General features: G+C 34.4%; 1 protein-coding gene across 11 annotated transcripts in view; it reads right to left on the bottom strand.

The window, feature by feature from the left end:
• The window catches only part of FOXP2 (forkhead box P2), a 407,335-nt gene that overhangs the window by 94,248 nt on the left and 298,622 nt on the right, over positions 1–14,465 (bottom strand). The window contains exon 2 of one of the 11 annotated variants that reach the window (XM_050324247.1): positions 12,965–13,087. The exons of the other annotated variants lie outside the window; for them this stretch is intronic. The gene's annotated coding sequence lies outside the window, so the exon portion shown is untranslated. The remainder of the gene's footprint in view (positions 1–12,964; positions 13,088–14,465) is intronic. 11 annotated transcript variants of the gene reach the window in all.

The raw sequence follows: 14,465 nt of genomic DNA on the forward strand, positions 1-14,465 counted from the left end.
AGTGGCAGCAAGGAGACAAGATGACATTTGTATGTGCTGAAAAGAGGACAGTTGTGGTAGTTGAAATTTGGAGAATGCTGTTATGTGTTTGCACTCATGGTGGCCTATCTAGTTCCAGGGATGTCACCCAGTTAGTGCTACTCTAGCATGAGCTGAAAACTTTAAGAATTGCTAAAACTGCTCATGATATAGCCATATAGGGTATAGACTATGTTAGTGTGTGCATATGTGTACAGATGTTATTCTGCAGTTTTAGTTGGAAACTAAGTACCTTATTATATGCTGCAAAATCAAAGACTTTTCCTTAGAGGCTTGCTAGCGGAGCTGTGGATTCCTGTTTCTAGTTGATATTGAAAACATTTTTTAATTTATAGGAGAAAAGGTAGCAGGTAGTCTTCAGATTAGTCCATAGTGATCTCCTAACAATAACATAGCAAATGCTCCTCAATCAATTAATTAATTAATTAATTAGTTTCCACAACTATTAAAAAGAAGAGAAAAACCCAAACTAATGCACCAGATACCCAGCCATAGATCACAATCTGCAAAGAAGAAAAAAATTAATAGATAACCAGTAAACCTACCTATAATTTAGCCAAAGGCATTTTTAGCCAAACTAATGTAGCTGTATACAAGGCCAAAACATTAACAAAATTTTCCTACTGGATACAGAAATAATCTTCAGATACTCTAAACAGATAAAACTTACTACTTGCTTGATATAAATTACATTGCCAACAATAAAGTGCATTTGAGAGAAAAGAAATCACTTTCCCATCAAGTGACAACTTTATTGGCAGCAGGGGGGAGAACGCCTCTGGAAAAGCCCTCCATTGAATTTTTCGTTGTTGCAGTCTGTGCTGGAGCTGGCTGTTCAGGGAACTGTTCTCAAATACTGTACTGACACAAAATGAAATGCTGAAAGAAACTTATGCATAGTGTGATATTCCTTACCTAAGACATATTGTGAGCTAACAGAGGTGACATTTGAAATACTGGACTAGGTCTTCCCTGTACTTAAAAAGGCAGAATTACAAAAAAATCTGTGCTGATTTTTTCCACTAAATGGTTTGCTTGAGGGTCTTCTGCAAAAGTATTACCTAAGTCTACAGGACGAGAACACACATATTAAGTTTTCGATAGGTATCTGTCCTTACGTCATAATGCAACTCACTTTAGTTGCAGGCTTCAAACAAGATCTTCTCCCCTCTACAATACTCAAAAAGCAGTGTTGGTTTCTGGGGGGAGAAAGGTACAAGGGACTGTGTATGAGAATGTATTCTAGAACCTCAAAAACCTGACCTTGTGATTTTTAAAAATTTACCTTTAAATATATGTAAATGACACTTCCTGAATTACAGCTTATTTCTGCTTTGTAACATAGACATTGAAGGGAGTTCATGTACATTTTTATACATTTTCTGCAGTCCACAATGAGAATTCTCCTTTTCTAATGCGATTCCACCTTTTACAAAAAAATTAAAAAACCCAAAACTGTGCAAAACAAAACCAAAATATGTAAAGGATGTCTCTAAAACTTTAATGAAAGTGTTTGCAACATTAAATGAATATGCAAGACAAGCATCTCTAGGCAAACCTTCTACCAAATAATAATAAAACCTTCCATATTTTAAATGCTATCTTTAACCTCAGAGACACTGTTCACATGAACATCCACATTTTCTATTAAATTGCTACTTTTAGACAGTACTCTGTGTAGTATGATCCTCTTAATCCACAATTCAGGACTGATAATCATTCTTTCCTTTGTACATTTCTAGGAATCTGCTGAAATGCTTGACTGCCTAAACTAGGGTAATTTCCTTTATGCAGTTGTAAATTAAATTTTGTAGAAGTGGAGAGTGATTTAAAAAAAATTCCTTTCAAGAAACTTAATACATCAAATAAAATTCAAGAGGTAGAGACATTCACAGCTCTGTAGGAACACAGAGAGACAGAAAAAAAAAAAGAAGTGACAATTTTACAGTTACATCATATGTGCTTTCCTCACCCAAGCTGACATATAATGTAGGATATTTTATATATAAACACAGAGTTCATGTTACTTTTATCTTGGAATACTTCTTTCTCATGTCTTGAATACAACAATGAAGAACATTGACTGATTCATAAATATTTCCTCCTGCTTATTGGTCATTTTCCTCAGAAAAATGAAAGTTGTTTACTTTATATCCTGTCAGTTCAAACTGTGCCAAAGTGACTAGGTCCAGTAAAATAAATAATACACTCCCTGGAAAAAACACATGACTAAAAAATAAATTTGAATAAAAGAAGCTACAGGAATTAAAAAAAAAAAGAAAAGAAAAAAGAAAAAATTGTGACCTTACTATTGTGTTCATTAGTAAGCACTGAAAAGCTAACAGTTCACAATTGTAGGCAACAACTGAAAGAATGTAGTAACTATTTTTAATTAATAGTAACATTAGACAACACGTTTATATGAAGTTGCAATATATATGTAGAAAACTTGCTTTAAAAAGTACTTTTTTATCACTTACTAATTTACCCATATAAGTCTTAACTCTACCAAATATTTTTAAAGATAGGGAACACCAAATTGGCAGAAGTCCATAAAAAGTCCTACAATTAATAATTTGGATTCTCTGACAAGCTGTCCAGATAAAAGTTCTGCTTTAGATGTTTTTCACACAAAGGAAGGTTTTGAAATGAATATATAAAATTTCATTCCTAGTTTGATCTGTACTTCACACATTTGTGTGGATGTTTTTAAGAAGGTCCAGCCACTAGATATGCTGAGACTCTGAAGCACTAAACCAATACCAAACCAAAGTCATTGCTTATTCACCGTGTAGACCTTGACTTTATTACCTGGTTGTTCTTGATAGAGTTGAATGAGATCTTTCAAAGAGATGACAATGATACTACCAAGGACTGTAATTTGAGCTGCAGTTTTTCTCCAATACAAATGAAACCAGTCCCTATTTCACATCACATTACACAGAGAAAGCATATGAAGTCAGGCTAAGGACTTGTATTGATTGCATGTTTTCACAGTTTTCTTCAAACACACATGGAGGACTGAAAACTCATTATTCTTTTATTTCTATAATTTTTTTGTAATCTGAACTCTCCCTTAAAGCACCTTGACAGTTAAAGAGCATATCATATTAAAAAAATAATTTATATTTAGACAGGAAATAAAGGATAAATGGCTCTATCGTATAATTCCATACTTTTCTAGCAGCAATATATAAAACAAAACTTAGTAAGCGAATACTGAGTTCATGTATTTTCATATGGAAATTTCATCCAATTGTCAAACTCACTGGCTTCAGAGTTCCACCCTGCCATTCAATCCAAAGGATTCCTTTCAACTTACTACAGATCCTGAAGGATCAGCAGTTTGGAAAACTAATAGGGAAAGGCACAGTGTTTGAAGAGCCTTTTTTCTACTTAACTGTAAAATAAGAAAAAAATCCCCAAATTTAAAAAGGTCAGTCATTATTTTCATTTGAACAGCAGTGATAAATGTCAAAGTGGTTTGTTATAAGTAAGCTTGTAAAGTAACCATTTAAAGCATCCATATGTCACTATAAGCACCTGAGATAAGTAACCTGAAAGAATAGACATGAAAGTACTTGATTTAGTATGAAGACTTTTGCAAATAAACTGAAAAACCCCTCCTTCAAGGATTTAATTCTAATCCCACAGATACAATAATTAAACACACTTCATGTGAAGTTGATCAGGCACTGATATGCACTGATATACAAGGTGGCTTTGTACTCGAGCATTGAGCAAAAAACAATTATTTACACTTAAATCATCTTCATGCATGAAGTAATGGCATTTCCATTTTACAGGTGGGAAAAGTGAGTCACAGAGATTACGGATGGCTTGCTCAAAATTATTTGTCATATTAGCAGCATTGGACAACAAAATTCAGAAGATAAATCCACTCGTTATACTTTTAAAAATTCTGTTCTGTGGGTAAACAGACATGAATTACTAGACAATAGACTAAAAACAATAAGCATCTTTAACTTCACTGAAACTTAAGGAGCTGTAGGCTCTTATCTCCGTGTTAGGTCATGCCCTCTAGAAGCATTCTAAAGCAAACCAAGCCTAAGAAATTTTGAGGACATTTACAAAGGGCTGTACTCTGGCCCTATTTGTGTATTACTCTTTCCATGAGTACAATGTAACTGTACTGGTTTATACAATACTTGTAGCCAAAATAAAATGGTTATATCCAGATTGCTACAACACCTACAAAGTACAGATTAGGATCACAGGCAGCTTGTATGAGACAGTGCCTCTTGGCCTGTCCTAAGTGTAGGTGTGAATACAAATGGGAGGGTACGAAAAATGATAAAAATATCTTCTGACCACAACATATTTAAACAAAAATAACCTCCTCTAACTGAAATTTCATATCAGAAACCAGCAAACAGATTTCCATCTAAATTATTTTGTCAACAGCATAGTGGTATCCTTGCTAACCTTATTTGGCATCAGTGAATAATTAGATACACAGGGGTGTGACTCCAATTGAAGGTGTTGGCATTGTATCACTCTGTGAAAATATTAGCTATGAGGTTAACTCTAATTTTCTCTTCTTTAATTAAATGCACATGGTACTAATGAGGTAACCTACTGTTCCTTGATAGCACTAATTAGCTAAGAGGAGAGCACACTCTCACACTGCAATTTAAACCTAAAAATAAGGTTGAAATATGCTAATTGCAGGCAATTTAAAACAGTACAAGTTGTAGAACTAGTCATAATAAGGAAAACCGCCTGCTTTACAGCTCTGCAGCTGTAACTTTGGTTAAAATCAAAATACTCCACACAATTTTAGAATGATTTGGCAAAATATCCACCAGACCCCTCAAAAATTGTTATTTAATTCACAATATACAATGTAAATGAAAAAAATAAAAAGAAAAAACCACACCATCTTATTTGCATATCTAGGAAAAGTTAAATATTGCCTGATAAATATGAACAAAATCTGTTAAGTCTATGCAGAAAAATATCTTTTTTTTAGACTACTTTGAAGCCAGGAATTTTCCCAAACACTTTGGAACTTCGTTTGTAGAGATGTTGAGCAGCTGCAGTTTACACTGATGCCAATAGAGTCCTGGGTACTCAACCAAAAGTCTGGCCCTAAGATTAGAATTTAGAATGCGGGGAAAAGAGCAGTAAGGAGGCATGTTTTCCTTGGTGAAAGTACATTTTAAAGAACAAACCTGTGATTCTATCTACAACTTTGAAGTTCCTGAAATAGCAACATTTTGTACTGTAAGGTCATGCATATTCTTTACGAGGTAACATAAGAGATGGTTCAGCTTAGCCACTGAATTGTAGACAAAGTTGCATAGCACATATTTGCAATAGCAATTTTAAATTTCTTGCTTTAAAGCTCCAACTGTTCAGCAGAGAAGAGGAGATGAACAGTCCTTCTCCTATACAAGTTATTTTGCTGACTAATCATAGAATCATAGAATTAACTGGGTTGGAAGAGACCTTCGAGATCAAGTCCAACCCTTGATCCAACCCCACTGTGATCTCTAGATCATGGCACTCAGTGCCACATCCAGCCTCGTCTTAAAAACCTCCAGGGACAGTGAATCCACCACCTACCTCTCTGGGCAGGCCATTCCAATGCCAAAGAACTTCTTTCTAATAGCCAATCTAAACCTCCTCTGGCAGAGCTTACACCTGTAACCTCTTGTTCTGCTGCTGATTGCCTGGGAGAAGAGACCAACCCCCACCTGGCTACAACCTCCTCTCAGGTAGTTGTAGAGAGGCTGCAATTGTCTCTCCTCTAGGATTGATGTTTCCACTGCACGTATTCCACGTTGTCTCCCACAATGAGGTAATGCATGGAATGACAGTGTCCTGAGCTTTGGCAGAGATAGATTGCCTTTTTTTAGTAATTCTTTTCTCCTTTATTGAAAGAGAGTAGCAATGCAAAGAAGACAAAAGGATTACAAGATAGTAATCCTTAAAAAAGCCACAAATTCGAGATCTTTACTGAATATAGGCACAGGAAAAGTCTTGAACTGAATGGAAATAGCACCTCCCACATGACTAAAATGATTAATCTTATTTTCTGATTTGCTAGAGAAAATAAACAATAAGGAAAGTGATAAGACATATGTTGTCATTCCAGAAAGAAATATAATCTGTATTTATAGATATGAATGCATGCTGCACATCTTATAATCAGCAGACTTCCATAAGGCATAATGAATTAGAAATAAAAAGTCTGTAAGTTGTCTGACTTTACAATACATCTTTCGTTTTAATTTTAAGCAATTATATATGCATACAGTTCATTTTTCAGGTGTTGAAAATTTAATTCCCCTTTAGAATTGTTAGATCAATGCTGTAGTGTGATCCAGCTTCCTAATTCAAGTCAATAAAGCTATACTACACAAGGGTCCAAGAAATGTCCATTTCACATTTCCTAAATACATTATTACTACTGATAGATTTTCCTCAAGGACCCCAGCTATGATGTGCTACAAGAAGAGTGCAAGAGTAATCAAAAGAGTTACTAATGTCTCTTTTGCTAGGAGATTCTTAGAAATATCAGAGAATCTGCTAGTAGTATTTACAGGTTACATGAGTGGATGGACTATTTTCAGTTGTGGAAGAGAGTAAAAGACCCCCAAGTGCCCTTGCCAGTCAAAGTTGTACATCTGATTTATCCTGATTCGAACTCAGTGACTGATTTAATTCTGCATGTGTAAGCAAGACTAATTAAGTGATAATGCAGATGTTGAGGTAGTTACCAGTATCTGTGCACCTCAACAAAGCAAACCGTCATCCACTCTTGAAACCAAAACTTCTCTCCATGAGAAAACCTGCATGCTGTGCATGTAAACAGCAGTGGTCCTGACTTAGGCAACTATAATGATATAAATGGATGCAAACATGCTCAGATTCAGTCCTACTTACATGATTTTCTGTATGGCCAAGGAAATTGCTGGTATTCCACATAAAAATGCTGCCTTAAATGTGTATTTACTGAAGATAATAAAGACTACTGAAGTAGTTGTTTTTTGAGGTTTTTAAAATAATACTTATTTAAAGGTAAAGAAATCCTTTTATTTGATATCAATATATTTAACACCAAGTTCACAGCTTTTATAGAGAGGAACAGGGACACAAATATGCAAGTATTCTGCCTGTCCTATTTCAATAACTAAATTAACTTGTCCCATAATAGCAGAAGTGAGAGTGGTTATTGGGCTTGCTCACAGAAAGTTAGGAAACAAAATTAAAGTGCAAAGACATGTATATAGCTGTAATCCATCCATCTCTGGAACATCTTGTGGAACAAGACCAAGGAATTGGAGCAGAAATAATCTCTTATTCCATAAATACCTCAAAAAAATTACTAAAAACTCATATCCTAAAATCCCTTAATTATTTTCTGAAGCTTGTGGTCAGAAGAGCCATACAATTAAAAAATAATGTGAAAGTAATTACTAGTCAAAATAATTTTAAAAAAATTAAAACTTAAATAACTTCAAGTAAGTGTCAATTACACAGTGCAAGAAGTGTTAAAAAGAGATTAGTGTGACTGGAAGGCACTTTTTTGTCTTTTTATTTGCTATTTTTTGCTCATTTTTTCAGTCTTTTTTTTTCCTGAACCTCTAAATTCCCATAGAAGTCTAGGAGAAATGTAATAGAGTCAGGATGGCTTTGGTCACATTCCTACTGTTTTAAAGCAGTGTTTATAAGGGTGTTAAGCAGTGTTTATTCAGTTCTCCAATACACATAATCTTCTTTGTGTAACAATATCCAAGTTGCCTCTTAATTTCTGAGACAGAAAGCACAACTATGCTGAGTTCTAAGTGACATTGGAAGGTACTCATATTGCATAGCATGCATAACATTTCTGCATGCAAACATCTCCAATGACAACCAGTCAAGTGGAAGTAAAAACTTTTCTAAATGCAGAGATAATTAACCCCACAATAACATCCTACTGAAACGATGTGTTGCAATATGCTTTTAGGATATAAAAGAGTGCAGAGGTTTGTAATGTTCTTAAATTGACCACGTGTCCAAGATGGTGATTCTAAACCTTCGTGTAAACTTTCTTGTTCCCAAAACCCCCCGTTGTACCTTTGGAATGTCTGAGAGATAATGAGAAACTTATCTATTGGTTGTTAACCCTTTGTCATCATTGGTTGTTTGTAACACCTCCTGGCTTCCCAGTGGTCACCTTGTGATCCCTCCAAAAGGTACTTAAGCTGTTATCAGATCAATAAAGCTCTCTCTGCCTGCTTCTCTCCTTCCTGACTGACTGGCCCCGTGGTCCCTCTGTGGGGCCATGAGGTGCCACAGGGTAGGGGGACTCGGGGGGGAGCACCTCTCCCCCTCGGAGCAGGGGGTAAAAAGAAGCCTCCTGTTCCGGGAGATCCCTGTCCCTACCCACTTCAGCATTCATCAACGATGCATATAATTCAAATTGATTAGAAAAAGAGGTTGCCATTTTATCTGGTTGATAGTTGTACTTTAAAGTGATACAGTCAGGTTAACCCTAAAGAAAAGCTTTATCATCTTCAGCTTACATAATGAAGTTCCTACCAGTCCTTTCTTTCTTAAATAGTTTGTATTCCATTAAGAGTGTACTAATAACTGAATAAAAGATTTTATAGGTAGGTAACAGGTTGTGAAGCAATCAGTTACCAGTTAAACACCCCGTAAACCACTGTAATTTTAAATAATTTGCTAAAGGATGACTTTACTGAACATAAAGTCATTCCCCTTCTTGAAGAGTGCTTTAGAGAAAAATAACTCTAATGAATTAAGAGCTGTTTTCTTTAAACGTCTTGCTTACACCTTCTAGGTTGTTCTCATGAAGACATCAGTTGAACTCTGAGGATAGTGAAATGGAAGAAATTTGATGCCATTGGGTACTGCACTGAACTCAATAACTATAGTTTTTTTGCTTTTTTCCTGAAACATACCAAGAAATCAAACCAGGGGTTTCTTTTTTTCTTTTTTCTTTCTTTTTTTTTTTTTTTTTTTTGCAAATAAATAGGAAAGCTCATCTGAGCCAAAGCCATTAGAAACAGAAAAGCAGGAAGACCTTGTTCTGGTCTTGTTTGCCTGGTAGCCAGCTGTTGGCAGTCAGTGCCTTCAGCCTCTGCTTCCTGAGAAGCAGAGATTTTCTCAACTGTTTGGCCCAGATTCCCAGTCAAAAGTATCGCACCCAATGCATAAAACTCAGTTTCAAATATTTGGTCTACCTAATTGGCAGCATATAAAAATTGTCCTGTATATATGTGTGTGTATATATATATATATATAGTGTATATATATATACATATATAAAAACAAGTATTTTCTTTTAACAGAATATAATTTGCTATGAATCAATATCATGTGCAAAAGATATAAGGAAGAAAATACACTAACACTTAGAATCATAGTGTTCTGTGATTTTTATACCAGGTAACTTTTGTTAACTAGGTCCATATTATAAGAAAATAAAAAAGTTCCCATAATTTCCTAATTTTGGACATCCTTTGATACCAACTCCCTCTGATCTAAAAATAACATAAAGCTTAGCCAATAATTTAAAAATCTATGCATACTAGCAACATGAGGTAAATAATGTTTAAAAATGTATATTTAACTCAGATACCCAGACTGTTTAAATAGAGTAGGTCTTGGGAAGTAAAAAATCCTTTTTAAACACATTTTCTCTCCAATGTGTACTTCTTAGGGATTTACAGTGAACAAGGCAAAAAGTCTATAAAAGTTTGTAAATATAAAGTAAATGGTTGAAGGAGATCAAATGTTGTCTTACTAAAGGGGTACGTGAAATAAAAAATAACAACAAAGAAATATGAGTTCATTAGTTCTATGAATTAGATTTTAAAACTACATCATAGATATATTTTTCTAAAGAAGACAAAGCAGATTATAATACGTTTATACTATATATATAAAATAAATTGCTACACAAGAAAATGTTACATTTTAGAAATGTTTCACCATATGCTAGAAATTTCTCCTTTATAAGCTCATTATCCAATAGTAGCTCTCAAGAATAAAGCTCATTTACATGTAAAATAAGAGTATGGTCTACTCTTTAAAGGCACAGTGATAAACACACCAATTTCACAATTACATTAATATGAGTATTTGCATAATCTGCCTTCTACACCTGTTCTTAATTTGAAGCAGCTGCAGAACAAATCACACCACATAATCTGAATATGCCACGGAGTCACATAAACACACCAACCCTTCTTATCAAGTTTTCATTTTGTTCTGTTTGCATGCTTGTTTTGAATTTACATGAACCTATACAAAAAGCTTTTCGGTTGGACAATTTATATTCACCAGAGATAAAATACAGAGGCCATCTGAGCCAAAGCCATTAGAAACAGAAAAGCAGGAAGACCTTGTTCTGGTCTTGTTTGCCTGGTAGCCAGCTGTTGGCAGTCAGTGCCTTCAGCCTCTGCTTCCTGAGAAGCAGAGATTTTCTCAACTGTTTGGCCCAGATTCCCAGTCAAAAGTATCGCACCCAATGCATAAAACTCAGTTTCAAATATTTGGTCTACCTAATTGGCAGCATATAAAAATTGTCCTGTATATATGTGTTTATATATATATATATATAGTGTATATATATATACATATATAAAAACAAGTATTTTCTTTTAACAGAATATAATTTGCTATGAATCAATATCATGTGCAAAAGATATAAGGAAGAAAATACACTAACACTTAGAATCATAGTGTTCTGTGATTTTTATACCAGGTAACTTTTGTTAACTAGGTCCATATTATAAGAAAATAAAAAGTTCCCATAATTTCCTAATTTTGGACATCCTTTGATACCAACTCCCTCTGATATAAAAATAACATAAAGCTTAGCCAATAATTTAAAAATCTATGCATACTAGCAACATGAGGTAAATAATGTTTAAAAATGTATATTTAACTCAGATACCCAGACTGTTTAAATAGAGTAGGTCTTGGGAAGTAAAAAATCCTTTTTAAACACATTTTCTCTCCAATGTGTACTTCTTAGGGATTTACAGTGAACAAGGCAAAAAGTCTATAAAAGTTTGTAAATATAAAGTAAATGGTTGAAGGAGATCAAATGTTGTCTTACTAAAGGGGTACGTGAAATAAAAAAATAACAACAAAGAAATATGAGTTCATTAGTTCTATGAATTAGATTTTAAAACTACATCATAGATATATTTTTCTAAAGAAGACAAAGCAGATTATAATACGTTTATACTATATATATAAAATAAATTGCTACACAAGAAAATGTTACATTTTAGAAATGTTTCACCATATGCTAGAAATTTCTCCTTTATAAGCTCATTATCCAATAGTAGCTCTCAAGAATAAAGCTCATTTACATGTAAAATAAGAGTATGGTCTACTCTTTAAAGGCACAGTGATAAACACACCAATTTCACAATTACATTAATATGAGTATTTGCATAATCTGCCTTCTACACCTGTTCTTAATTTGAAGCAGCTGCAGAACAAATCACACCACATAATCTGAATATGCCACGGAGTCACATAAACACACCAACCCTTCTTATCAAGTTTTCATTTTGTTCTGTTTGCATGCTTGTTTTGAATTTACATGAACCTATACAAAAAAGCTTTTCGGTTGGACAATTTATATTCACCAGAGATAAAATACAGAGGCTAAACTGCCTTTTTTGTTGTTTGCCTTTTTTTTTTTTTTTTACTCTGTTTCCTGTAACAATGAACGTTTAATTTCCATGACTAGATGAACAACACATAGACACTCAACATTTTACAGCTTATTGCACTAGATACACCTCCTGTGAAGTGTGTTAAAAACATCTGCAGTCACCACACAGTACAATAAAAGTGTGCCAACAAAATCCTTATGCTCTAAGCAAAATAAGAAGGAATGGTCACCACTTCATTTTCTTTCAAAATCACTACTTTCCACTTTTTGGAAAACTCTGAGCTTTGTGCCAGCAGCATGAAAAGGACAACAAAACCACAGTTGACTGATAATTCAAAATGACAGTTCACACACTAATGACACATTCTTCCTACATGTATGCTGCTCCTTTTTTGATATACAAACAAGAAATAATTGAGTAATTTAATACATTGACTCTCTTCCTATGCATTCTGACTGTCATTAGGCCCCATTCTGTAATGTTTAACTCATTCAAACAGAAAGATGACGGAAAGGCAGCACATGTGGGAAATAACTGAACACATCACACATGCCTGATACAGAGATGATCATGAAGGATAATGCCAAATGTTGTCTGCAACCTCTAAACTGATGGTTTTGCTAAAAGCAGAGACGACTCTTCTTTGTTTTAGAACAAATATTTAGGATGAATATGTTTCTGACCTGGGATCCATGATCAAATACTGTGCTACACATAAAATTCATAAGTTGTTGGGCCAGATTTGAACAATCTCAGCCATTCTGACACTGAATCATCACCCAGTCATGGGAGCTTTGTAATACAGGGTATCAGCTCCTCTGGTGGCTATCAAAAACTGTAAAAGTTTTTATATTAAAGTGATAATAGAGATAAGTGTACTTTAAATGATTCTTTCAGTGCAGAAAATAGTATGGCATCTGCCTGAAGCTGTCATGTCAACATGAGTTGACACTGCTTTTCCAGTTCTTGCCTAACAGCACAAACAACTGGGGATCTTAACTATCAGCAAAATCAGGCATTGCAGCAGAGAAAAATGACAACCAATCTGGACAAGATGTAGGACCACAGTAAGCTGTCATCAGAAACGAAAATGGGCAAAGAATTAGACAAATTATTTTGAGAATTTTTGATATTAAGATTGTGTATATTTAATTTAATAGTAATCAATTTCCTGTAACACAAAAAAAAAAAGGAAAAAAGATTTTGTAAAAGAGAGACATTCTACAATGTGAAGCAGAGGCCACGCTGCATACCTCCTGGGAATCATTTACTTTGACACAGATGTCTGGTACTTCCTAGTAGGTGACTTAGCAGGATTCTGGACTGGGAAATTTCTTCCTATTCCTTTCTTCCACCAAATATTTAGCCTCTCCAGGCTAAAAAGAAATAAAACAAATTTCATAATTTAACATTATTTTATAGGTTGACTGGATGAGATACTGCATCAGTCTTTGCTGAGTATGGTTTTAAGCACACTAAGAAACATCCCTGTAGCTGAGTCAAATGACTCAGAAACTCCCTGTGCTGATGTAGCAGAAGAAATTGCACTGTTTGCTATAGCCCTACCCAATCAGATAGACATGTCAACTAATATTTATACCTCTAGACACCACATAACACAATCACACATACACTTACAAAAGAAAATAAGAAAGAACAAAGTTAAACAGCTCAGCACATTAAACCAAGGTTTGTACATCCATAATACCCAGTTTGGGAAGCAAAGGACCTCCTGATGTTAAACACTACTGGAAAGCTAGGATTCTGCTAAAGAACAAATAAAAAATAAAAGTCAAAAATCTCATAAAATTTATTTTAAAATAATTCTACCAATATAATAACATGTAGAAACTGGAACACGCCCAACATAATGCAAATCTTTTAATATTAGATTAAAAGACCTGATATGTGCATCAAATGACACAACATGATACCTACATCAATTTGTTCATAGTTCGTTTCCAATGCAAAGCTGTAGTGTCATTTTAAGACTCAGAAAATTCTTGAAAGAAGTCTCTGTGGAGTTTGGTATGCACACTTTTTCATGAGGGTTATAAAAGCAGCCATTCTTCCTGATGAGGTCTTCAGTTCCCTTCATATTTTTCCCAATGATAAACACTCTTATCAAAGCAAGAGTAGGATGGATGACTACACTAGGGAGAGCTGATCAGCAGAAAAACTGGCACAATCTTTTATCTAAAATTAGCCTCAACATTAAAGATGTAAATCAGAAATTACCCCCTAGGAGTAAGATCATACCCTAATCTTTCATATATGTCTTATGGTTAAGGTGAGCCATTTTATCATACCCATACAAAGTCCTCCTTGGATCTCTCAGAGAGTAGAAACATAGACATTGGTCTTAGGAAAAGGGAAACCCAAAATATTTTTTAATATCTACTACCTCCCAGTACAATTTCTTTGCTGCTTTTGTCAGAGCTGGAAGAAAACCAGAAGGGATAAAATTGTTCTCAGTGAGACCAAACATATGGAAGATTTACTTTTACATTGAACAATTAGTTTTTAAATGTATATCTGATATTTTAATTAGCAAACCAGTATACCCAGAAACATACCACATATATGAAATACAACAAAAATGCCTCAACTGCCTATGTTCTGCCACTAAATCACTCCTTGTCATGCTCTTTTAGTACAAACTTACTTAGCTTTCTACGGCATTGAAATTAAGCTTATTTCAGAACAGGACAGTTAATCATAAGGTGGTATGCGGACTATACCCCACAATAAAGT

The sequence above is a fragment of the Myiozetetes cayanensis genome, unplaced genomic scaffold (assembly GCF_022539395.1).
Source record: "Myiozetetes cayanensis isolate MyiCay16 unplaced genomic scaffold, myiCay2020 scf3, whole genome shotgun sequence".
Classification (NCBI taxonomy): Eukaryota; Metazoa; Chordata; class Aves; order Passeriformes; family Tyrannidae; genus Myiozetetes; species Myiozetetes cayanensis.